This window comes from Stenella coeruleoalba (genome assembly GCF_951394435.1).
Source record: "Stenella coeruleoalba genome assembly, chromosome: 17".
In the NCBI taxonomy this organism is placed as follows: Eukaryota; Metazoa; Chordata; class Mammalia; order Artiodactyla; family Delphinidae; genus Stenella; species Stenella coeruleoalba.
In genome coordinates this window covers 77,844,387-77,870,701 of record NC_137163.1, presented here as the reverse complement: position 1 = coordinate 77,870,701, position 26,315 = coordinate 77,844,387, and the positions used below count along the sequence as shown (strand labels likewise).

Sequence of the window (26,315 nt, the reverse complement as noted above, 5' to 3'; positions counted from 1 at the left end):
TGTGGAGCCTCTGCTACCGCCACACGCTCCTCGGGGCTCCCCTCGCTCGCCCGCCCACTTCAGCAACCCGCTCCCCTTCCCTCGTATATGCCAAGGTCCTCAGAGCCTTCGCATTTACAATTCCTTCTTTCCCCAGACAGTCACACAGTCAGCTTCCTCACTTCTCTTGGGCCTTTCCTTCAGATTTCCAATTAATGCTTAAATAGTAATTAAGTGTATACAGGACTTCAATTTTCTTTCGTTATAAAAGGCAAAAACAATATCGAACACATTCCTGTATTCCTTGCAGTAACTGGTTCAACGGTCTGCCTTGGTAAGGAAATACTAACCATCTAAATGAGTGTGCGTGGAAAGGGACTGCTAGATTTTTACCTGAGTTGCCTGAACCAGTATTTTCTGAACACAGAAAGCTTAACTGGGGTTACAGAACAGCATTACCTGAATGAGAAAATTTCACTACCCACTACTTTTTTTGAAGAGTTATATACAGCTGAAAAGTAAAGCATAGGGCAGGTGTTCACACATTTGCTTGAATGCATGACAATTAAAGATAGTCTCAAAATCAGAGGCTAAATAAAAGCTCCTCAAGCTTACATAATAAAAATTTTAAGTTCAAAAGTGTGGCTTTTCAAAAACAAAGGTCTTGGGCCCTCTGCCCCTTCTGACTTAATGAATTTCATCTGCTAGGACTCAAATCTGCCATGTGTTCTGACCTTGTGCTTGTTGGCAAGGGCCAGAAAAACACTGTCCTCAGAGACGAGTTTCGCCTCCTCGCCTTCCCTGTCATCCAACATCACCATATAAGAATCAGGCCCCAAACTAATCCTGTGACTAACATAAAAGGTTCCAAACAGACGAAATAAAATTACTTTTTAAAACCGTGGTCTGAGTCCATGTCCGAGGTCCATCAACAGGCATTTGCCAACACAAACGTTTATCAACAGGAAGCATCTCTTTTCTAAAACTCTAGGTTTTAAACACGAAAATGTTGCTGAGAAAATGTGTTCACCCAGACCATATTCTATTGTTGCAACATTAAAAACAGAAAGGAAAAAGAGATCTTCACCTCGCCATCAAGGGTCTCCTTACGGATCGAGTCAGCCACCTTCCTCAGTGGTCCCTGGCTGCCCCTCATAGTAATGTCAGGATCGGAAGCGCGCTGCTTATATCAAATATGGACATACAACGGCCAGATTCTTCATCAAACAGGCTGTCTGTCTGCTTAAGCTGAGTACCCTGCTCCTAAGCGGCTCACCTTCCCACCCTCGGGAGAAACCACACAAGCACCACCCACACACGAAAACCTAGAAACTATACAAAACGGCGGTTAGGCCCTGCTCCTGCGGCCCAAATCATTGCTCCCTGCCTGGCGGACGCTCTTCCCCGGCTTCGGGTCTCGCAGCAACGCGCCTCTTTATCAACAGCGGGCACCTGCGCCTGCCCAGGGCCCCGCGGGGCGACTACACTTCAGACGGAGGGAACGCAGGCACGAAACCATCTACAACAAACGCAGCGCACGCGGCAGGCGGTGGGAGGCACGGCGGCGATGACCCCCCACGAGGGCCGTCCGGCTCCGGCCGCGGAAGCTGTGAAACCCGCACCCGCGCCTCGTCCCGCGCCCGCCCGCGGGGCGGCGGAGGCTGAGTCATTCCCGGGAGTAACTTTATCCGCATCGTGCCCTCGGGGAAGCCTCGCGCTCCGCGGCGGGACGGAGCCGCGTCTGGGACCCTCGCCCCGTCCGGCCTCCGAGCCTGACACCTCGGGGCCCAGCCCGGCGGCGGCGGCGGCGAGGGTGCGTCCCTGGGCCCCGGCGCTCCCGACGCCGGCGGGAGGCACCGGGAGGCCGGGGCTGCACAGGCCCCCGCGGAGCCGCCCGCCCCCGCCTCCCCCGCCCGGGGACCCGCTCCCTGGGCCGCGCCCGAGGGGCAGGACGCCGCACTCACCGGGAAGCGCCTCCTCCTCCGCCGGCGGCAGCAGCAGGGCCCGCGGCTCCCGGCACCATCTTCCGCCGCCGCCTTGTCTTCGGCGGCTGCTACCAACCGTCCATCGGCGCCGCCAACCGACACAACCGCCGCGGCCGGGGCCGCCGCCTCTGGGCGGCGGGGACGGGCAGGCCCCTCGGCTCTGGGTCGGGGGCCGGGGGAGGGCGGGCCGCGGCCGGTCAGAGCCGAGGGGCCGGGCGACGGGGAGCCGAGGCAGCGCCGGGCTCAGCAGGGCCGCGGACACGGCCGCCGCGGGTTTGTTATTGTCGACTCCGGCCCTTCCTGCGCAGGGCACGCCGGGAAGCGGGCGGGGGAGGGGCGGCGCGGCGGGCGCAGGGCAGCTCTGCGCAGGTCCGGAAGTCGGCGGGCCGCCGGGAAGGGTTGGACCCGGCTCCGCCTGGTGCCGGTGCTGGTGTTGGTGCTTCCCGGCTCGGGGCCCTGGTGTCCTCGCGTGACCCGGGAGACTCCGCTGGGCGGCTCGGGGCGGTGCTGGCCGCTGTCCGGGCGCGACTGCCCCAAGGTGAGCCTGACCTTCTCGCTCCAGCGAGTGGGCCTGCGCTCTCCGACCCACCGAATCCTGGGTTACCCGGGCGGAAGAGCTCGGCCCCCTCGGCCTGTCGCGGCCCCTGGGCTCCCGCCACCGGCCCAGGGCCCGTGCGGGGACGGGGCGCCGGGGAGGGGGGGCTGCGTGTCTCCCCGCCGGGCCTGCAGGCCGCCGGCCAGGGGCCTGGCAAGCCTGAAGGCGCTGGCGGCACAGGCTCAGATCAGGGAAGGGAAAGAAGGCAGTTAAGGCTGGGTCGGTGGGGAGGAGGTCGGAAGCGCCGCGACCACCGCATTTTTCAGCTCGAGCCTGAGCTCTCTAGTGGGTTAGCACGAGCCCCCTAAGGAAAGCAGTGTCGGGGGTCCTGATGCTGTGAAGACGGTGAGTCACGGGCAATGGAGCCGCAGCGCGCAAGTATTCAAGTCTGAGGAGCGGGAGTTGCAGGTAGAGTAAATACGTAAGACTTCTGGGCTTCCTGTTGGGTCCAGGAATCTCTGGTATGAGTAACAGCTTGGAGGTGCTACCGCTGAGTCACTAGAGGGCTTTTGAGTTGCGATTGCGTAAAGAGGCGTGTCAGCACCCTTTTCGAGGGCGCCCAAGCAGAACACACGCTCCGGGCAAGTGAAATCTGCGCTCCGTCGTTTGTAATGGTAGGACCTGAAAGAAAACGTCGAACAGCTGGTAAGCATTACGGATTTTCAGTTTCCATCGCGCTGACCCGGTATCTGAAAGTTATGGCTGAGACGGGCTAAGACGTGTTACCACTTGATTCTTAAGTTTACACTCCTGTCGATCCTGGAGAGGTCTTGTTTTTGGCGAGTGATTTTTACTTTTTTTTTTTTTTTAAGGGTGGAGTTTTATTACACCACCCCAACAAGCTACTACGGCAGGGAACTGAAAATTAAGAGGCTAAACCGTTGTTATGCCTTGGGGGAAGGTGTGAACTGGCAAGATGAAGAAAGGAGCTGATTTTATCAGGCACAGCGTGGTAACCAGCATAAAGAAAGTAAGTGGTCAGAAGGGATTCAGCCAGAAAATTGGCAAGCGGAGCACAGGATTAGGCCTCTAGAGAAGATACTGGTGCTTGACTTTCCTCTTAGTTATCAGTGACGTTCGGCAGTACAACTTAAATACACCGTAGAGTGTAAAATCAGGACTGGAATATGCCAATGATAATCTATTAAATAAAATGTTTTAAATGTTACTTGCCCGACTTCTTTATTTGGGGGAAAAAACAAAACAAAACCTAATTCAATCCTCATCTTCCTCTTCTCCAGAGTGTAAATAGTAAGAGTTGATACGCCTCATGTCCTTTCCTAGCGATAAGTGAAAATGTATCAACGTTCGTTTTTTGACATATATCTAGCTATCTAGAGAAAACACTGTTACAGTTTCCTGATGCTGCATGTGTCCATAGTAGTTCTCAGTAAGTCCCATTTTCCTTCAAACCAAGGATATTGAAAACCCTCTGCACTCTCCCTTAATAAATGAAAACAAGAACAAACAATCCTCATGCAGCGTTCCTTCTCACCCAAGCTTCTTGATAGGAAGTCCTCGATCCACAGTCTCATTTTTGCCAACTGTACTTTTCTTGCTGAAATTGCAGATTAATAAGGACCCCCAAATTATTGTATTAAATGGGCGACGCTGAGACTTAATTTGAACCTTCTAAACCATTTGCCCTGTTACACTTTTAAATCTTTTTTTCTCCCCCTTCCCTTTGTAGTGTCTCCCTCTTGGCTCTTAAATCTGTTCTTTTACTTGGACCTCTTCCAAATTCTCAAGTAATACGGATGCAAATGATGAAAATATAAGGTGCTGTGGGCGCGGAGATAAGAGACTTGATCTTGTTCTCATCACACTACTTCGTTAATTTGATAAACATTTTAGGTCCTCTGATAGATTTCCCATGATTGCAAAAGACAGTGGTTCTCTTTCTGAGTCTGTAAGAGGAGTAGGAAAAGTCTATTAAACACCCTAAATACTTCAGATCAGATCCAGCCTTTAACACCTCTTTTTCCTCTAAGTCTCAACTTCACTGTCACTTGCTTAGGGAGTCTTCCCTGACATGCCCGTAGTTCCCCTAGATCCTTGTACCTTTCAGCATCTATCTATCTGACCTGCTGAAATGTAAGTCCTTTAATGGAGCTGTTTCCCCAAATGCATGCTGTACAGTGCTGAGCGCTCACATTTGTTGACAGTGCCCTACAGTTTTTTTTAGTTGCTACCTCAGCTCACCACCCAACTTATCTTTCGTTATTTACTCAATCTAAGACCAACCTCATCCTGTCTCTAACCACCTACAACCTTCACTGATTTTGTTTGGTGTTTTACATACAATTTATGCTTCTTAGCATAAGAATCTCTTAGGTCCCAACCCACCTCTAGGGTATCTCCTGGCACTTGTCACGTTTACACACGCCTGGTATGAGTTTCATCATCCAGGGATGTTCTTCCACTCTTGTTCGTCTTTCAGAGGCATCCTTTAAAACAGAGCTTGGACCTCAGCCAGCTGCCAGCTTCTAGACAACATAGCGATCACTCCCCCTTCCACCACCTCTGCTTCGTATGACACAACTGTAAATTGTTGGCTCCCCATCTAAGTCTGAAACCTTTAAGACAAGGAACTATGAATTACTCATTTTTAAGTTCCTAGAACTTTATAGAGAGCTGGGCACTTAGCAATTAATAAAATATTGAATGTAATAAATTATGGAAATATTCAAGTTGAAGGTTGAGTAGGTAAGGTACTGTGGAAAATTTCTGCCCTCAAGTATCTCAAAAACTCGGACAGGGCATCATTCAAAAATCATTGTAGTGGCAAGTTTATGACATTAATCTTTTAACCAAAAATACATCAGGATACTGGGAAGATCACGGTACACAACTTAATTTTGTTCACTCTGCCTGATCGGGGATTTCATTCTCCATTTGTGTCAGATTTTTCTCAGACAATTTCATGTCATTAGCTTGATTTTTTAGATTATGTTCAAACAGCAGTAACCACGACGGACATGACTTAAAGTATGAATCATAATTTTCCATTTTCAAAAGTTAGCCCCTTTAAAAAGTCTCGGACTTTGTTTTGAAGACCATAGCTATTTGGTGTGTAAGATATGGTCACGTACGATACTTGGAGGCTTCTGGCATTATTCAGTTAATCTGTCCAGTGCTATTTACAGACCTTAAAGCTGCCCCGGTCAGCTGCTCTGCTGGTACTCACATGTTATTAATGATGATGACAGTTAATTTACAAGTGAGGATCTTCAGAGCTAGCGAGGAGCTTTGTGAGCTGTTTCTAATGCGACACCCACAAGAAAATACAGCATCCTTCATTTTCCGACAGATTTAAACCAATAGATTGAGACAAAACAGTCATTTTTTTCACATCGAGCTCCTGTCTTTCATTATTTTGACAAAGAACTTAAAACGTCAAAAAGTAGAACTGGGTTGTCTTAGATGTATTAAAAAAAAAAAAAGCAGAAACTACTGCTTCCTCAAATCATCCATTTGTTTTAGTGAACCCTACCTGCTGCCCATACATGTAAAACTCTTCCCAGTAGGCATCCTTTTTAATATGGTTTATTAAAGAGAGCACTAAACTGGGTGTCTGGAAACCTGGTGTCCATTCCTGCCTCAGCCATCTGTGCTGTGTTTGTTTCCCTAGTAGTGAACTCTGCTCGCCATCAAACTGCACTGCTCTTAAAGCCCTAATCCCCACTCCTTTGCAATTTCTCTCTCTTGGTCAGTAATCTCACCTCCGACATCACGAAGAAGTGGAAGCTGTGAGAAAGAACTCCGCTCTCCTGCCAAGTAATCTGCAAACCTATCCATGCCTACTGTTGGTACCCCCTCCAGTCACTCTTCTGTCCCTTCTACTGAAGGGAGTGGTGGGCTCTGGACTCCATCCCACCATCTCATTCAGTCATTCCGTGGGGCCCCTTGGTAAGTGCCAAATTTAGTGTACACGGCAAATGTTTTACAGAATTTAAGTAACATCTTTTGAAATTGGAATTCATCCTTAATTGCCTGTTGTTCCACTTAAAACGAAAATCAAGTAAGAAAGCATTACATCAGCAGTATGATTTAGTAGTTACGTAAGATATCTTTTGATCTCTCAGTTTTATTAAAATTCACTTATTACTTGCTAGACAGTTATTTACACGAAATGTCATGTTGATCTCTTAACAAAAGGTTAATGTTAAAACTCTTAGGCTGGGCTTCCCTAGTGGCGCAGTGGTTGAGAGTCCGCCTGCCGATGCAGGGGACATGGGTTCGTGCCCTGGTCGGGGAATATCCCACATGCCGCGGAGCGGCTGGGCCCGTGAGTCATGGCCGCTGAGCCTGCGCGTCCGGAGCCTGTGCTCTGCAACGGGAGAGGCCACGACAGTGACAGGCCCGCATACTGCAAAAAAAAAAAAAAAAACTCTTAGGGAGATATGAAAACTATAGAAAAATTGTTTTCCTTTTTGTTTCTGTAATATTTATTTTTTAACTTTAGTTTTGACTGCTTTGATTATATGAATTTTCAATAAAAACTTTCAGTCTTAAAAAAATTTTCAGTGTTTCTTTCTTTTTTGGCCATTATTATTATTTCATGATTGTTACTTAAATTAATTTCGTTATATGAAAAAATGGAGTATTAGAAGTTTATCCACTCTTTAATACACTAGATATATACCAGTGACAGGGTCCAAGACTTTTTTAACATGGTCTAAAGGGAATTCTAATGCAGATGATGGCCTTGAGGAACAAAGGACTAAATCTCTACAGCCCCTTGCAGTCCTACAAAATACTCCTTCTCCTTTTAATCCATAGTGCTACCCTTTCTCTCAAAATGAATTCATCAGATAAATACTAATTCATTCACAACTTTCTATATCTTTGTACTGTTGAAGGGATTCATTTGAAATCACTTGTCATTTTCAAATGTGCCCTAATTGTTTTTTGAATTTTACTTTATTTATTTTTTATACAGTAGGTTCTTATTAGTTATCCATTTTATACATATTGGTGTATACATGTCAATCCCAATCCCCCAATTCATCCCAACACCCACCCACCTGCCGCTTTCCCCCCTTGGTGTCCATAGGTTTGTTCTCTACATCTGTGTCTCTATTTCTACCCTGCAAACCGGTTCATCTGTACCATTTTTCTAGGTTCCACATATATGCATTAATATACGATATTTGTTTTGCTCCTTACTTTACTCTGTATGACAGTCTCTAGATCCATCCACGTCTCTACAAATGACCCAATTTCGTTCCTTTTTATGGCTGAGTAATCCATTGTATATATGTACCACATCTCTTTATCCATTTCTCTGTCAGTGGGCATTTAGGTGGATTCCATGTCCTGGCTATTGTAAATAGTGCTGCAATGAACATTAGGGTGCATGTGTCTTTTTGAATTATGGTTTTCTCTGGGTATATGCCTAGTACTGGGATTGCTGGCTCATATGGTAATTCTACTTTTAGTTTTTTAAGGAACCTCCATACTGTTCTCCATAGTGGCTGTATCAATTTACATTCCCACCAACAATGCAAGAGGGTTCCCTTTTCTCCACACCCTCTGCAGTATTTGTCATTTGTAGATTTTCTGATGATGCCCATTGTCTAGTATTACATTTAGGTCTTTAATCCATTGTGAGTTTATTTTTGTGCATGGTGTTAGGGAGTATTCTAATTTCATTCTTCTACATGTAGCTGTCCAGTTTTCCCAGCACCACTATTGAAGAGACTTTCTTTTCTCCATTGTATATCCTTGCCTCCTTTGTCATAGATTAGTTGACCATAGGTGCGTGGGTTTATCTCTGGGCTTTCTATCCTGTTCCATTGATCTATATTTCTGTTTTTGTGCCAGTATCATATTGTCTTGATTACTGTAGCTTTGTAGTATAGTCTGAAGTCAGGGAGTCTGATTCCTCCAGCTCCGTGTCTTTCCCTCAAGACTCCTGTGGCTATTCGCGGTCTTTTGTGTCTCCATACAGATTTTACGATTTTTTTGTTCTAGTTCCGTAAAAAATGCCACTGGTAATTTGATAGGGATTGCATTGAATCTGTAGATTGCTTTGGGTAGTATAGTCATTTTCACAATATTGATTCTTCCAATCCAACAACATGGTATATCTCTCCATCTGTTTGTGTCATCTTTGATTTCATTCATCAGTGTCATAGTTTTCTGCATACAGGTCTTTTGTCTCCTTATGTAGGATTATTCCTAAGTATTTTATTCTTTTTGTTGCAATGGTGAATGGGATTATTGCCTTAATTTCTCTTTCTGATCTTTCATTATTAGTGTATAGGAATGCAGGAAATTTCTATGCATTAATTCTGTATCCTGCAACTTTACCAAATTCATTGATTAGCTCTAGTAGTCTTCTGGTGGCACCTTGAGGATTCTCTATGTATAGTATCATGTCATCTGCAAACAGTGACAGTTTTACTTCTTCTTTTCCGATTTGTATTCCTTTTATTTCTTTTTCTTCTCTGATTGCCGTGGCTAGGACTTCCAAAACTATGTTGAATAATAGTGGCAAGAGTGGACAACCTTGTCTTGTTCCTGATCTTAGAGGAAATGCTTTCAGTTTTTCACCATTGAGAATGATATTTACTGTGGGTTTTTCATCTAAGCCTTTATTATGTTGAGGTAGGTTCCCACTATGCCTGGAGATATTTTTTATCATAAATGGGTGTTGCATTTTGTCAAAAGCTTTTTCTGCATCTACTGAGATGATCATATGGTTTTTATTCTTCAATTTGTTGATATGATGTATCACATTGATTGATTTGCGTATATTGAAGAATCCTTTCATCCCTGAGATAAATCCCACTTGATCATGGTGTATGATCCTTTTAATGTGTTGTTGGAGTCTGTTTGCTAGGATTTTGTTGAGGATTTTTGCATCTATATTCATCAGTGACATTGGTCTTTAATTTTCTTTTTTTGTAGTATCTTTGTCTGGTTTTGGTTTCAGGGTGATGGTGGTCTCATAGAATGAGTTTGGGAGTGTTCCTTCCTCTGCAATTTATTGGAAGAGTTTGAGAAGGATTGGTGTTAGCTCTTCTCTAAATGTTTGATAGAATCCACCTTTGAAGCCATCTGGTCCTGGGCTTTTGTTTGTTGAAAGATTTTTAATCACAGTTTCAATTTCATTACTTGTGATTGATATGTTCATATTTTCTATTTCTTCCTGGTTCAGTCTTGGAAGTTTGTACCTTTCTAAGAATTTGTCCATTCCTTCCAGGTTGTCCATTTTATTGGCATAGAGTTGCTTGTAGTAGTCTCTTATGATGCTTTGTATTTCTGCAGTGTCCATTTTAACTTCTCCTTTTTCATTTCTAATTTCATTGATTTGAGTTCTCTCCCTCTTTTTCTTGATGAGTCTGCCTAAAGGTTTATCCATTTTGTTTATCTTCTCAAAGAACCAGCTTTTAGTTTTATTGATCTTTGCTATTGTTTTCTTTGTTTCTATTTCATATATTTCTGCTCTGATCTTTATGATTTCTTTCCTTCTACTAACTTTGGGTTTTGTTTGTTCTTCTTTCTCTTGTTCCTTTAGGTGTAAGGTTAGATTGTTTATTTGAGATGTTTCTTGTTTCTTGAGGTAGGCTTGTAGTGCTATAAACTTTCCCTCTTAGAACTGCTTTTGCTGCATCCCATAGGTTTTGGATCATCATGTTTTCGTTGTCATTTGTCTCTAGGTATTTTTTGATTTCCTCTTTGATTTCTTCAGTGATCTCTTGGTTATTTAGTAATGTATTGTTTAGCCTCCAAGTGTTTGTGTTTTTTATGTTTTTCCTCCCTGTGATTGATTTCTAATCTCATAGCGTTGTGGTAAGAAAAGATGCTTGATATGATTTCAAGTTTCTTAAATTTACCAAGGCTTGATTTGTGACCGAAGATGTGATGTATCCTGGAGAACGTTCCATGTGCACTTGAAAAGAAAGTGTAATCTGCTGTTTTTGGGTGGAATGTCCTATAAATATCAATTAAATCTATCTGGTCTCTTGTGTCATTTAAAGTTTGTGTTTCCTTATTAATTTTCTGTCTGGATGATATGTCCATTGGTGTAAGTGAGGTGTTAAAGTCCCCCACTATGATTGTGTTACTGTTGATTTTCTCTTTTACAGCTATTAGCAGTTGCCTTGTGTATTGAGGTGCTCCTATGTTGGGTGTATATAGGTTTATAATTGTTATATCTTCTTCTTGGATTGATCCCTTGATCATTACGTAGTGTCCTTCCTTGTCTCTTGTAAGATTCTTTATTTTAAAGTCTATTTTATCTGATATGAGTATTGTTACTCCAGCTGTCTTGATTTCCATTTGCATGGAATGTCCTTTTCCATCCCCTCACTTTCAGTCTGTATGTGTCTCTAGTTCTGAAGTGGGTCTCCTGTAGACAGCATATATATGGGTCTTGTTTTTGTATCTATTCAGCGAGCCTGTGTCTTTTGGTTGGAGCATTAGTCCATTCATGTTTAAGGTAATTATAGATATGTATGTTCCTATGACCATTTTCTGAATTGTTATGGGTTTGTTTTTGTAGGTCCTTTTCTTCTCTTGTGTTTCCCACTTAAAGAAGTTTTTTAGCATTTGTTGTAGAGCTGGTTTGGTAGTGCTGAATTCTTTTAGCTTTTGCTTGTCTGTAAAGCTTTGGATTTCTCTGTTGAATCTGAATGAGATCCTTGCTGGGTAGAGTAATCTTGGTTGTAGGTTTTTCCCTTTCATCACTTTAAATATCTCGTGCCACTCCCTCTGGCTTGTAGAGTTTCTGCTGAGAAATCAGCTGTTAACCTTATGGGAGTTCCCTCGTATGTTATTTGTCATTTTTTCCTTGTTGCTTTCAATAATTTGTCTTTGTCTTTAACTTTTGCCAATTTGATTACTATGTGTCTGGGTGTGTTTCTCCTTGGGTGTGTTTCTCCTTTCTCCTTTTTCCTATATGAGACTCTCTGCGCTTCCTGGAGTTGGGTGGCTATTTCCTTTCCCATGTTAGGGAAGTTCTCGACTATAATCTCTTCAAATATTTTCTCAAGTCCTTTCTCTCTCTCTTCTCCTTCTGGGACCCCTATAATGCGAATGTTGTTGCGTTTAATGTTGTCCCAGAGGTCTCTTAGGCTGTCTTCATTTCTTTCCATTCTTTTTTCTTTATTCTGTTCTGTGGCAGTGAATTCCACCATTCTGTCTTCCAGGTCACTTATCAGTTCTTCTGCCTTGTTATTCTGCTATTGGTTCCTTCTAGTGTATTTTTCATTTCAGTTATTGTATTCTTCATCTCTGTTTGTTTGTTCTTTAATTGTTCTAGGTCTTTGTTAAACATGTCTTGCATCTTCTCGATCTTTGCCTCCATTCTTTTTCCGAGGTCCTGGATCATCTTCACTGTCATTATTCTGAATTCTTTTTCTGGAAGGTTGCCTATCTCCACTTCATTTAGTTATTTTTATGAGGTTTTGTCTTGTTCCTTCATCTAGTACAAAGTCCTCTGCCTTTTCATTTTGTCTACCTTTCTGTGAATGTGGTTTTCCTTCCACAGGCTACAGAATTGTAGTTCTTCTAGTTTCTTCTGTCTGCCCTCTGGTCAAGAATAGCTTTATTGTTTTGCCAGGCAAAGGGGAGCACAGAGAGCTCCTGCCCTCTAAAACTATGTGTCCCTGCCCTAATTTTTTTCAATATGTGTATATTTCTACATAACTAGTTCATAAGGTTGTTGGCATTTAGGAGGTGGAAAACCTGAGATCTCATTTGGATTTGGAAAATCTATGATCTGAAGTTCCTCCTGTTAAAATGGTGTTGGCAGTACCTATTGTAGCTACTCCACATTAACTCTCTAGGTTAAAATTTTAAAAATATCATGTAGGGAATTCCCTAGCAGTCCAGTGGCTAGGAATCTGCATTTTCACTGCTGAGAGCCCCAGTTCAATCCCTGGTCAGAGCAATTAAGGTCCCGCAAGCCATGCAGCGAGCCAAAAAAAAAAGGGGGGGGGCATGTAAAATATACTGCAACTCAAGACATGTTGTGTCGGCCCAGAACGATAATTATACAATGGCCACTCGATACATTCTGAAAAATGCAACTCCATCAGTTCTTGAAATTAATAAAGTGTTTGTCAGTACACACATCTAGGTACATTTAAAACACAAAAGAATTTCCCAAATTATTTTACATCTTGTCACATTCATATTATAGGCTTTTTACCTCTTCCCCTTTCTCCCTTCCTTCCTTTATACCTCTAAATTCCTAGAAGCTGACCCAAGAGAGATCTTTGTGTGAAATGCTTGTCTTTTCCTTTCTATACAAGGCTCCCGAGAATACTTTTTACTCCTGTTTCAAGAAGATTATTGTTTTGTTGCCACTGTCACCTTCTGAGGTGGCCCACACTCTGTCTGTGGAGTGTGTTTCTCTCTAAATCACTTCTTACCTGTCAAAAAAAAAAAAAGATTATCATTTTGAAAAATGTCCAACACCACCAAGAAATAAGCTGAGAATCACAGGTTTCCTGAAAGTTCATCCAGCCTTTTTAAAGAAGTTATGGAATGGATGTCTTCAACAGAGCAGATAGTACACATTCAAAAAAAGCAACGGTCCACACTAAGTGATTAAGAAACATCCTTTTCCTATTTCATGTGTCTGCCTCAGTGGTACTGTTTACTTTAAAACATTTTTATTAGATTTCTGTAATGTAGCAATAAATTTAAAAAAGGAAATAGAGAAATCAATTCCATTTTAATAGCATCCATTTTAAAAGCATATAATAGGAGTAAGTTTAACTAAAGAAATGTAGGACTTGTACACTGAAAATTACAAAACGTTGAAAGAAATTAAAGACATCCCCTGTGCATGAATTAGAAGACTTACTAAGATGGCCGTGCTTTCCACAGTGATCTAGAGATTCAACATAGGCCCTACCAAGTTCCCAGGTAGGTTTTTTTGCAGAAACTGGCAAAAGCTCACCATAAAATTCAGATGGAAGTGCAAGGGACCAGAATAGCCAAAAGAATCTTGAAAAAGAACAAATGTGGAGCATTCATACTTCCCAGTTTGAAAACTTACGACAAGGCTATGATAATCAAGACAGTGTGGTACTGCCGTAAGGTTAGACAGATTAAAGGAAAAGGATTGAGAGTCCAGAAATGAACTGTTAAAGTTACTTGATTTTCAAACAGAGTACCAGGACACTTCAATGGCGGAAGAACAGCCTTCTTAACAAAGGGTGTTGGGACAACTGGATATCTACATGCAAAAGATGAAGTGGGGCTCCTACCTCATACCACCTACAAAAATTAACTCAACCTGGATCAAAGACCTAAACGTAACAGCTAGAATTATAACACTCTTACAAGAAAGCATAGGAGCAAATCTTTATGACCTTGCATTAGGCAATGGTTTCTTAGATATAACACCAAAAATGCAGGCAATACACATACACACAGAAATTAGATAAATTGGACCTCATCAAAATTAAAAACTTATACTTCAGAGGATACCATCAAAAAGTGAAAAGAGGGCTTCCCTGGTGGCGCGGTGGTTGAGAGTCCGCCTGCCGATGCAGGGGACATGTGTTCGTGCCCCGGTCCGGGAAGATCCTGCATGCCACGGAGCGGCTGGGCCCGTGAGCCATGGCCGCTGAGCCTGCACGTCTGGAGCCTGTGCTCCGCAACGGGAGAAGCCACGACAGTGAGAGGCCCGCATACTGCAAAAAAAAAAAAAAAGTGAAAAGACTACACAGAAGGTGAGAACATATTTTCAAATTACATATCATATAAAGAACAAGTACCCAGACTCTCTAATGAACTCTTACAACTCAATAATAAAAAGACAACCCAGTTTTTCAAATGGGCTGAAGATTTGAATGTACATTTCAACAAAGATATACAGATAGCCAATAAGCACATGAAGACATCCTCAGTTTTGTTAGTTATTAGGGAAATGCAAATCAAAATTACAAGAAGATACCACTTCATATCAGCTAGGGTGCCTAAAATCAAAGACAGGCGATAGCAAGGCTGTGGATAAATTGGAACTCTATATGTTGCTGGTGGGATTGTAAAGTGCTGCAGCCACTTTGGAAAACAGATCGGCAGTTCCCCAAAAGGTTAAACATAGAGTTATCATAGAGCCGCACAATTCCATTCCTAGAGAAACAAAAGCACGTCGCCACCAAAAACTTGTACACAAATGTTCGTACTACATTATTCGTAACAGTTAAAAAGTGGACACAATCCTAACATCCACCAGCTGACCAATGGATAAACAAGATGTGGCACATCCACACAGTAGAATACATGCGATGCAAGAATTTCAGTTCCTCACGTGACAATTACCACATGACCCAGAGATTCCACTCCTAGGCATATACCCAAGGTAATTAAAAACCTACGTCCACACAAAGATGTGGACACAAATGTTCATAGGATCCTTAGTAGCCAAAAAGTGAAAGCAACCCAAATATCAACTGATGAATGGCTATACCAGATGTGGCTTATTCATACAATGGAATATTATCTGGCAATAAAGAGGAATGTACTGATACTTGCTACAACATGGATGAACCATGGAAACATACTAAGTGAAAGAAGCTACTCAGAAAAAGTCACAAACTCTATAATTCCACTTATATAAAATGTGCCGAATAGGCACTTTCCTAGACAGAGAGCAGATGAGTGGTTGCTAGGGGCTAGGGAAAGGGAAGAATGAGATGAATACTTATGTGCATGTTCTGGGACTTCCCTGGTGGTCCAGTGGCTAAGGCTCCACGCTCCAGATGCAGGGGGCCTGGGTTCGATCCCTAGATCCCACGTGGCACAACTAAAGATCCTGCATGCCACAACTAAAAAAGATCCCGTGTGCCACAACTAAGACCCGGCACAGCCAAATAAACAAATAAATATTTTTTAAAAGACTATGTGCATGTTTCTTTGGGGAATGATGAAAATATTCTGAAACTAAATAGTGGTGATTGTTACAAAACTTTATGACTATACTAAAAACCACTGAATCACGCTTCAAAATGGTGAATTTTTGCTTTGTTTTTTTAAAATACTTATTTATTTACTTTGGCTGCACCAGGCCTTAGTTTTGGCATGCGGGATCTAGTTCCCTGACCAGGGATCGAACCCGGGCCCCCTGCATTGGAAGTGTGGAATCTTACTCACTGGGCCACCAGGGAAGTTCCAAAATGGTGAATTTTTGGTATGTGAATTATATTTCAATAAAAAGTTCACAACATTTTAAAATTATATTTTTAAAAGTCAAATGAGGGCAGCTTCCCTGGTGGCGCAGTGGTTGAGAGTCCGCCTGTGAATGCAGGGGACATGGGTTCGAGCCCTGGTCCGGGAAGGTCCCACATGCCGCGGAGCAACTAAGCCCATGCGCCACAACTACTGAGCCTGTGTGCGCGCCTAGAGCCCGTGCTCCGCAACAAGGGAAGCCACCGCAATGAGAAGCCCGCACACCACAGCGAAGAGCAGCCCCCGCTCACCGCAACTAGAGAAAGCCCACGCAGCAACGAAAACCCAACGCAGCCATAAATAAATAAATAAATTTATAAAAAAGTCAAATGAGATAAGTAGTAAACAGAAAAACATAGCCACATGAATCACCTGTTGCTAAGCTCTAGTTCACATTAACTATCACTGAAGTGCTTTAAAAGTACTTTGAAAGCAGAAATCTGATTTAGCCCTCACTTGAAGTGGCAGTCCTTTAGAAGGAGAAATCTAATGGAAATCTAATGACTGGCCCTGGGTGCAGGCAATAAGGTAGAGCACTGTCGATGTTAATTATTTAACAATAATAAATATAACTTTAATCAGTCTGCTTTTATTATCACTATGTGCCAGCAATCTTAAACAATGCTCCAAAAAAATACTTCTCCCCAAAAAATCTTTTGTTAATCCAAGCCAGGTTTCCTCAATCTGTTGTTATTTTTGGCCAGATAATTCTTTATTGTAGGAGGCTAAAAAACCTAAACGTAAGAGTGGAAACCATAAAACTACTAGAGGAAAATATAGGCAGAATACTCTTGGACATAAATCATAGCAATATTTTTTTAACCTGTCTCCTAAAGCAAAGAAAATAAAAGCAAAAATAAATAAATGGGACCTAATTAGACGTAAAAGCTTTTGCACTGCGAAGGAAACCATAAAATAAAAAGACAACCTACTGAATAAGGGAATTACTTGCAAATGATATGATCAATAAGGGGTTAATATACAAAATATATATACAGCTCATACAACTCAACATCAAAAAAAAAAACCCACTTTTAAAAAATGGGCAGAAGACCTGAATAAACATTTTTCCAAAGAGGAAATGCAGATGGCCAACAGGCACATGAAAAGATGCTCAACATCGTTCATCATCAAGGAAACACAAATCAAAACCACAATGAGATATCACTTCACACCTGTCAGAATGGCTACCATCAAAAAGTCTACAAATAACAAATGCTGGTGAGGATGTACACAACAGTGTACAAGAGCACACTTGTACACTGTTGGTAGGAATGTAAATTGGTGCAGCCGCTATGGAAAACAGTATGGAGGAACTAAAAATAGAATCATTATATGACCCAGCAATTCCACTCCTGAGTATATACTCCCAAAAAACAAAACACTAATTTGAAAAGATACATGCACCCCCATGTTCATAGCACCATTATTTACAACTGTCAAGTTATGGAAACAATCTAAATGTCCATCAACAGATGAATGGATAAAGAAGATGTGGTATATGTACAGTGGGATACTACCGAGCCATTAAGAAGAATGAAATTTTGCCATTTGCAGCGACATGGATGGACTTGGAGGGTATTATGCTAAGTGAAATAAGTCAAAGAAAGACAAACTCTGTATGATCTCACTTATATGTGGAATCTAAAACACAACAAACTAGTGAATATAACAAAACAGAAGCAGACTCACAGATATAGAGAACAAACTACTGGTCACCACTGGGGAGACGGAAGGGGGAGGGGTCATACAGGGGTAGGGGATTAAGATGTACAAACTATTATGTATAAAATAAGCTACAAGGGGCTTCCCTGGTGGCGCAGTGGTTGAGAGTCCGCCTGCCGATGCAGGGGACACGGGTTCGTGCCCCGGTCCCGGAAGATCCCACATGCCGCGGAGCGGCTGGGCCCGTGAGCCATGGCCGCTGAGCCTGCGCGTCCGGAGCCTGTGCTCCGCAACGGGAGAGGCCACAACAGTGAGAGGCCAGCGTAACTCAAAAAAAAAAAAAGCTACAAGGGTATACTGTACAACACAAGGATATAGCATATATTTTATAATAACTATGAATGAAGTATATTGTGAATTACAATAGTGTACACCTGTAACTTATATAATATTGTACATCCATTATACTTCAATAAAAAAATTTTTTTAAATGGGTACACCACTGATTTCAGAGAAGGAGAGGGAACTAAGAAAATGGAATGAGCGTGTGTGAGGTATCATGGTAGGTGCTTTATACACAAGCTCAGGCTTACTTAAGTGGCCATTTATCCTCAAATTCTATTTAAAATTCTAAATAGCATGAATAATTTGTGTTAGCAGATTTGTTGCTATCTCAGTCTTGGGCTGATTATTGCTCTCTCAAAACCAAACAATATAGTAGCACACTATTTATATAATTAGTAACTTTTAAACTTCTGCACTTTCTTAGTTCTTAATAAGAATACCTTTCCAGGACATTAGTATACTTCATGGCAAGACAATTGTCTCAAGATTATGGAAATATTAGTACATACATGTATTTTATTTATTTATTTTTAATAATATAACATACTTTATTTTTAAATTTATTTATTTATTTATTTTTGGTTATGTTGGGTCTTCGTTGCTGCGCATGGGCTTTCTCTAGTTGTGGCAAGGGGGGGCTGCTCTGTTGCGGTGCGTGGGCTTCTCATTGCAGTGGCTTCTCTTGTTGTGGAGCACGGGCTCTAGGTGCGTGGGCTTCAGTAGTTGTGGCACGTGGGCTCAGTAGTTGTGGCTCGCAGGCTCAGTAATTGTGGCGCACGGGCTTAGTTGCTCCTTGGCACGTGGGATCTTCCCGGACCAGGGCTCGAACCCGTGTCCCCTGCACTGGCAAGCGGATTCTTAACCACTGCGCCACAAGGGAAGTCCTAGATGCTTAGTCTTGCATTTAATTAACGCTTGCCAAATGAATAATGTATTAAGTTTGTAGCTTGCCTAGTCAACATGAACTCAGCTCAAAGAAAAATTGTCCGGAAATGGCTCTTTCAGGAAAGTCTTGGTGCACAATTTTATTTTGAAAGACAGGTAAATAATAAGAGGATGTAGAATCATTAAGATAAAGTACAATTCTAAAATATAGGACAGGAGAGAAACAAAACTATTGTCTTTTAACATACTCCTAAAATGTTCTCTCCTACCTACAATTGTAAAACTTTTGGAGTGAATTCTATTCCCATAGTAGGAAGCTAGATACCAGCAAGAAGGATGTATGGCCTTTTGCCATGGAATCAGAAATTTCTAAGCTTGGCCTCAGTCGACCACATTTCAGTGTTCCTTTGCCCCAGCACAAAATGCATCGTTCCCACATATTAAATAATGTCCTATGCCAAAACTTGCCATCACTGGAATGTCAGTGTTGTAAAAGTTCTTATGTGGAAGCTGTCCCTTTGTCATGATATAAAAACCAGCTGGTGAATCAGAATATATGAACTCGAACTTGAGCTTCAAATAACTGGTCTCGTTTTAACAACAAAGCAACCTAGCCGGATTTATTCTTGATTCAGTAAATATAAGCCACACTCAGGTTGTGGTGGCCCGTAGCTAGCTGGGTGTGTCCCTACAATTCAAAAGATCACTAATAAGGTACTGTTTACATTTAAGAGTAGAAAAATTATCCTTAATATACACTTCGATTAAGTGATAATTGAGGATATTAATGCCAATTATGAAAACTGAAAAATTACACAGAGCTTAAAAGCAGTGAAAGGCTATTCTTCCCCAACCCTTCCCATCCACCTCTAAGGTCTTGAAAAGACAGCAGGTAGCTGGGCTTGGAGTTTCTTGGGCATCCCTTCGACACTGCAATTTGTAGTAGGGATTCTCAACTATAATCCATACCAGATGTCTAACATACTTTGCAATCAGTTTCTTTGTTACTCATTGATTCATTAGTTTATTCATTCACTCAACAAACATTTATCATGGACGAGGCACTCTGACAAGGATAAAGTGACATGGGAAAATCATAATTGTCCACTAGTGGAGATGTGGATAAATAAGTAGCAGTATATTTAAGTTATACGATTGAATACTATTCAATGCATGAACTAGAGCTATATATATCTCCAAAACGTAGTATTTAAGTAAAAAATAGTGTTGGAAAGGAGGTGAGAAAGTGGGCACATATTTATTTCTGGGAGTGTAAGTGTATTACAACCTCAAAGGAGGGCAATTTGACAATCCATTGTGATTAATGTTACCATAAAAGTGTCAATTCTAATTTATTCTATAGACATAACTGCACGTATGGGAACTGAACAAGAACACATGAACAAGAATAATTATTGAAATATTGTTTGTAGTAGTAAAATATGGATTGTTCATTAATAGAAGACAAGTTAAACAAATTATGTTTATACATCCATGAAGGATTTGAGGTGAACATTTTGTTTTCATTGCAATAGCATATCCAGAGATAAATGTTCTAGTGTTCAGTATGAGTTACTTAGATTTATCTCATATTATTACATAGACAACTGATTTCTTAAATTTGCTCTTCTTGGGGGAACACCTAATTCTGCATAATTGTGGATTTTAAGGCACTTGAAAAATATCTATGTTTCTCCTTTTAGATATTGCCTTCCACTAGATTAGATAAGTCTGAATTCCTATAATCACTTTTTATTTTTCCTATTGCTTTAATAGCTTTGAGTTGATAAAATGAATTTATTTCCCAAATGGTTTTATTGTAAAATTTTAAAATAGCATCTGCAGGTATTACCTAATACAGTGTTGCTCTTTTGTATGTTTAGTGCACAGAATCGAATTTCACGTGGATAAATTTGCTACTTACCCCATGGGTCACCAGGAAGGAGGAGCTTTCTATACAGTTTGCCCACTCCGGCCAGTAGATCATCAGTAGATGATCTTAAAGATCTTAAGGATGATCTTAAAGATATGAATAGCATACTGCATATTTTTCAAAGTAACACCAGGGGTCACTATTAGCTAGAAACCTTCAAATGTTTTAAAATGTTGAGTTCAAGTCAATCACATGATTTTTATTTGAATATTAAGCCACAACAAAATAAATTCAGTATTTATTATTCAAAATAAACAGGCAAATGAAGGATAAGGACAACAGGAAGAGTAAATTCAGGTTGAAGATTAGATAGGATACTTTTCAATTTGGGGGTCAGGTGGGATAGGGTTTATACAGGAAACAGAGTTCCGGTCACCAAACTATAGATTTTAGCATTTTAGGGGATCATTAACCCCTTCTGGAATTTGCTTATGGCTACAGACATTCTGACCCAGAAAAATGCACAAAATTCAGTGTTTACCAGTAAAGAACCAAGGCTCTTGGGTTGAGAAACTCTACCATAGGCATTTCAGTCTGATTTCTCTTATGTGTAAAGGATAAGCAAGGATGGGTTGTGTTGTAGGTTTGCTTTTAGCTACAGTTAGATCTGTGCTGGGGTAATTCAGCACCCAGCAAACTTGCCCCACAGAAGCCACTGGCCAGGCATGATAAGTGCAATTCTGCTTCTTAGCAGCCTAACCTATACATGAATCAGTACCTTCACCCAGAAGAGCCAGTGACACTGAGGCTGAATGCTTGCCCTCATCCTTTGGATTATTTATGAATTGCCCCTCCAGAGGCTATAAGTTAGGGCGCAACAAAATTATGAACGAAAATGCGTGCGATTTTCAGTCGCAAATAATCATTACCGTGAAGGTCATCTTAAGAAAGTGACTACTTCGTTTGACTTGATATGTGGTTGCCATCATGCATATTTCCTCACCCCTGAGAAGGCAAATTTAAAAAGACACTGTGGGGACTTCCCTGGCAGTCCAGGGCTTAGGACTCCGCGCTTCCACGGCAGGGGGTGTGGGTTCGACCCCTGGTGGGGGAACTAAGATCCCTCAAGTCATGCGGCCAAAAAAAAAAAAAAAAAAAGAAAAGGCACTGTAGACTCTTGTGTATTTCATTATAATGTAGACAGGGAATACATTTATTACTGCCTTTGCACGTCCATCCTTCCTTCAAGGGAAAGCAAATCAGAATGTGGAAAGGACTTGTTAGATTTCCACTTGTTTGGGGAACCAAGGAGGTTTGCAGCTATGACAAAGGGTAGAGTGTATTAGAGAGGACAGTAGTATTAAATGAAGAAAAATTGTTTAAATAGAAAAGATATTTAAAACTTTCCCAACACCACAGGGAATAATTTGTGTGCAAAATCGGTGGGATTTAGGGCGTGACTAAATCAAAGGGGAGAGATGAGCTATGAACAAAGTCAAGCTACACTGCTGAGACTTCATCTTCAAGGAGGTATTGAAGGTGTTTAAACACAGGAGTGGCAGAAACGGTTTTGGCTTTTTGGAAAATCACCCTGGCAATCAGGGAGCAATGCATAGATGAATAGAGGCAGGAGGTGCAGATGGGAACTAGGATGGTGGACGTGGGAGCGAAGAGGGAAACACTGGGAGAGGCAGGGTGACTGGCTGGATGTTGTTTACTTTTGTCTCTGTGGTGTCCTGGTGCCAACCGCGCCTACTACTAGTTTAGGCATTACCAATAAACTTATATTTATAATAATTTTTAACAAACGAGGGGCCTTTGCATAATAACGTATGTTTCAGGTTTCTGGTTTGGCTGTTGAGCCATTCACTGAGGTAGGTAAATAAGTGTTTCTAAGCATCAAAGGGATGGCAGGCCTCTGAAAGGAAAGGGTAGGGAGATCTGACTATAAAAGATCTAAATGTCTATACATCACAATGGTTGTGAATTGATTGTGAATAAAATGAGAGAATAAAGTAGGAAATAATATTTATAAAAAATGATTGGATGCTTATTACGTAAACAGCTCATACAAATCTCTAAGAAAAGCATGAAGAACTCAAAAGGAGGAAATAAGACAAAATGACACTAACAGGTAACTAAAGAAATACAAGTGACTAAACCCCATCACATAATTCATCAATTCAACCTCTGGCTATATATCCGAAGGAAATGAAGACGGAATCTCTGAGAGATATCAGCACTCCCATGTTCATAGCAGCATTATTCATAATAGGCAATATATGCAAACAACCTTCGTGTCTGCTGATGGAGGAACGGATAAAGATGATGTGGTAATAATACACAGTGAAATACAGCCCAGCCATGAAAAAGGAAATCCTGACATTTATGGTCACGTGGATGAACCCTGAGGACATTATGCTAAGCAAAGTAAATCAGAGAAAGACAAATACTGGATGATCTCACCTATATGCGGGATCTAAAAAGGCTGAACTCATAGAAACAGTGGTGGTAGCAGTAGCAGTAGGTGGGGGAAATGGGGAGAGGTTGTTCAGAGGGTACAAACTCCTAGTTATAAGATGAATAATTTCTGGAAACCTAGTACATAGCATGGTGACTACAGTTAACAGTACTGTATTATGTACTTGAAGGTTGATAAGAGAACTTAAATATTCTCATGGAACTGCTATCAAAAAAGATTCTGCATAGATTTCTACTTCTGGCCATGATGGAATAAACGGAATTGGATTAGCTCTCAGGACCACCTTTCCCCGCCCCCCCAGCTATTTGGTTATAATTGAAATCAGATTAAACAGACTATTTAGCTAGGTATCATACATTCATAGTTTGCATTAATAGAGCTAGACAAGTAAGCCCCAAAAGGATCACATGGATTTCAAGTAATTTAACTGCATTTTAGAACTGAAACCCTAACATATTTAAAGGAATTTTTAAAAAAACCCAACATCCAATAGCATATAATTGACAGCATTGGCATCTAATCATATATTGCCAGACATAAAATTAAGCAGTAAAACGTGTCCCAACACCAAGAGGAAAAAACCAGGATGCAGATACAGAAATGACATAACTAATATAGTCAGCAGACAAGATATTAAAACAGCTATTAAAAATATACTTCTTATGCTCAAGGGGATTAGAGAAACGAAATGCACGTTGTAAAAAGATCCAAGTTAAATTTCCAGATGTGAAAAATATCACATCTGAGACGAAAAAAAACAATGGATGAGATTAACAGCATGTAAGACACCATCAGATGCTGAAAAGAAGGCTTGTGAAATTGAAGACAAAGCAATTGAAAATAACCGAAATGAAACTCAGAGGGAAAAGAGTTTACAAAAATGAATAGAGCAACATAATACAGCTTAATATACATCATACATATAATCAGTCTTAGAAAGGAGGGAGAAGGGGTTCAGACAAAAAATGTTTGAAGAGATAACGGCTGAATATTTGTCATATGATGAAAACCATAAAACGAACAGGTCAGAGCCCAAGTAAAAGAAACAGAAAGATTAAACATAACAAAGTACATCTCACTGAGAAGTAAATGGCAAATTAGTGCATGAAAATCTGCTCGTGATTATTCGTCGTTAGGAAAAGAAAATCAAAATGAGAAGCCACTCCATACCTACTAAATGCAACATTTAAAAAGGCTTCCAATACCAAATGCTGGCAAGGACACAAAGCAACTGTAACTCTCATACATTTCTGGTGGGAATGTAAGTTGGTAGAGCAACTCTGGGAAACGTTTAAGTCTTTAAAAATTAAATGCTTAGGGCTTCCCTGGTGGCGCAGTGGCTAAGAATCCGCCTGCCAGTGCAGGGGACACGGGTTCCAGCCCTGGTCCGGGAAGATCCCACATGCCGTGGAGCAACTAAGCCCGTGCGCCACAACTACTGAAGCCCGTGTGCCTAGAGCCCGTGCTCTGCAACAAGAGAAGCCACCGCAATGAGAAGCCCACGCACCGCAACGAGGAGTAACCCCTGCGCGCCACAACTAGACAAAGCCCGCGCTCAAAAGCGAAGACCCAACACAACCATAAATACGTTAAAAAATTTTTTTTAATATTAAATGCTTACCATACAATTCAGTAGTCCCACTCTCGTATTTAGCCAAGAGAAATAAATCCCTATGTCCACACAAATACTAGTATAGCAGATCTTTAAAGAAGATTTACTCACAACCCAAAACTAGAAACAACCCAGTGTCCATCAACAGATGGACTTAATAAAACAAATAACCCATTAATATCACCCCCTCTCACTCTCAAAAGTGTACCAGTTCAGACAGAAAATTACAATAAATTACACATCTACCTGTCTAACCCTCACTTATCCCAGGGCAGAACTTTTTTAGTACATGGTTAGTGGCACATGTACTGAAAGAATGTTGTAAAGTGTTTACCCTGAAAGACCCAGAGTAAATCCTCTAAACCAATGCTTAACGTAAACAGTTCTTACAGTTGATTAAAAATCACTGCTGCTCAGTGTGGCTTTGATTTCCATTTATTGGTCATCTACAAAGGAACTCTCAGGTGGGATAGAAACAATTGTTTTTATATTGCTGGGGGATAAGTCCCTCGGAAACATTCCATACCCAACAATTCAGCTTCCTTGCGTCTTGGGTTGGATGACTCTGAGACTTGCGTTTTGTACTTTTCCCCAGAATTTTCTTGCCTGGTGTCACTTCTCCTGTGTCACTTCTCTCCTCCCGGTGTCACTTCTTCCCTTCTCTACCAGTGTTTCCAGAACCTTCCAAATACACTCTTTGCATTTAAATCCTTGTCTCATCTGCACGGGATGGGGGAGGGGGACCCAAACTAATTTACAAACATTTTGTCATTTGGCCATCAGCTTAACCTTTAGAGGATGGCAGAATAATATTATTTCACTTTTAAAAAGGAAACAGAGGTTGTGCACTTTTCAAAGCCACCCATCTAGTAAGATTCTGAGTTGAGAGATGAACTAGTCTTCTATGTTATTTCCCTTATACCTTGAATCCCTATATTGAATCCCTCTATCCAATCTCATAGACAAGAACATCTACATTGGTAGATGTGTGAATACGAATAGGTAAAGTCATATGAATATCACAGGGAAACAATGGTCTAAGGTCAAAAATGGACAAGTAAGGTATAATGCAAAGAATTAACCAGTTGTTGAAAATCATGTTTACACTAAGGTGATGACTCAAGAGGAAAGAGACCAAAGGTGGAGGTAAGTGCACTTACTGTAGAAAGTAGCCTTGGTAGAAAGCACGGGAACAGGTGGGCAGGTGGTCCATGGGCTCCAAAGGGAGGTTGCAGGCTAGGTCAGAATGCTCGGTGTTATTATTCCAGTTGCTGCAGCCCAACTGGAGGTTCCCCGGGGCATTGGTAATGGTCGTGGGCCCTGCTGCCCAACAGGGCTCTCTCCAGTATCACAGAGAATGTCTGAACCTGCATTAAAAACTATCTTTGAAAGACCAGAGTACGGAGAAGTTTGGAATCTTTTGAGACGTGCTCATGGTCATTAATAAGGTAACATTTCAACATGACAGAATTTTAGAAAATGGCCTTACAGAATTGAAAAGTTTACAATCAAGATTTAACCTTCATTCTCATTATCCTGCTCCCCCTCCTCTCCTATCTGACCTTCTCCCTCATCCACATCTATTTATCTGAGAATCCTGACGGCACCTGGCTGTTGGCATTCAGACCATTTAATTCCTTCTAGTGATAGCTTTCGTGGGCCAGCAGACATCCAGCCTTCTAAGCACACAGACATCCTAC

The 26,315-nt window shown here is 41.5% G+C and overlaps 1 protein-coding gene and 1 long non-coding RNA gene across 4 annotated transcripts in view; both read right to left on the bottom strand.

Annotated features, from left to right (window-relative positions):
• Positions 1-2,292, bottom strand: part of RB1CC1 (RB1 inducible coiled-coil 1) — a 60,442-nt gene extending 58,150 nt beyond the window's left edge. For all 3 annotated transcript variants that reach the window (XM_079901640.1, XM_079901641.1, XM_079901642.1), the window contains exon 1: positions 1,944-2,292. The gene's annotated coding sequence lies outside the window, so the exon portion shown is untranslated. The remainder of the gene's footprint in view (positions 1-1,943) is intronic.
• Positions 2,293-13,360: 11,068 nt separating this feature from the next.
• The window catches only part of LOC307175942, a 67,520-nt gene continuing 54,565 nt past the window's right edge, over positions 13,361-26,315 (bottom strand). Inside the window, exon 4 of the long non-coding RNA XR_013824560.1 lies at positions 13,361-14,216. This is a non-coding gene — a long non-coding RNA (uncharacterized lncRNA). The remainder of the gene's footprint in view (positions 14,217-26,315) is intronic.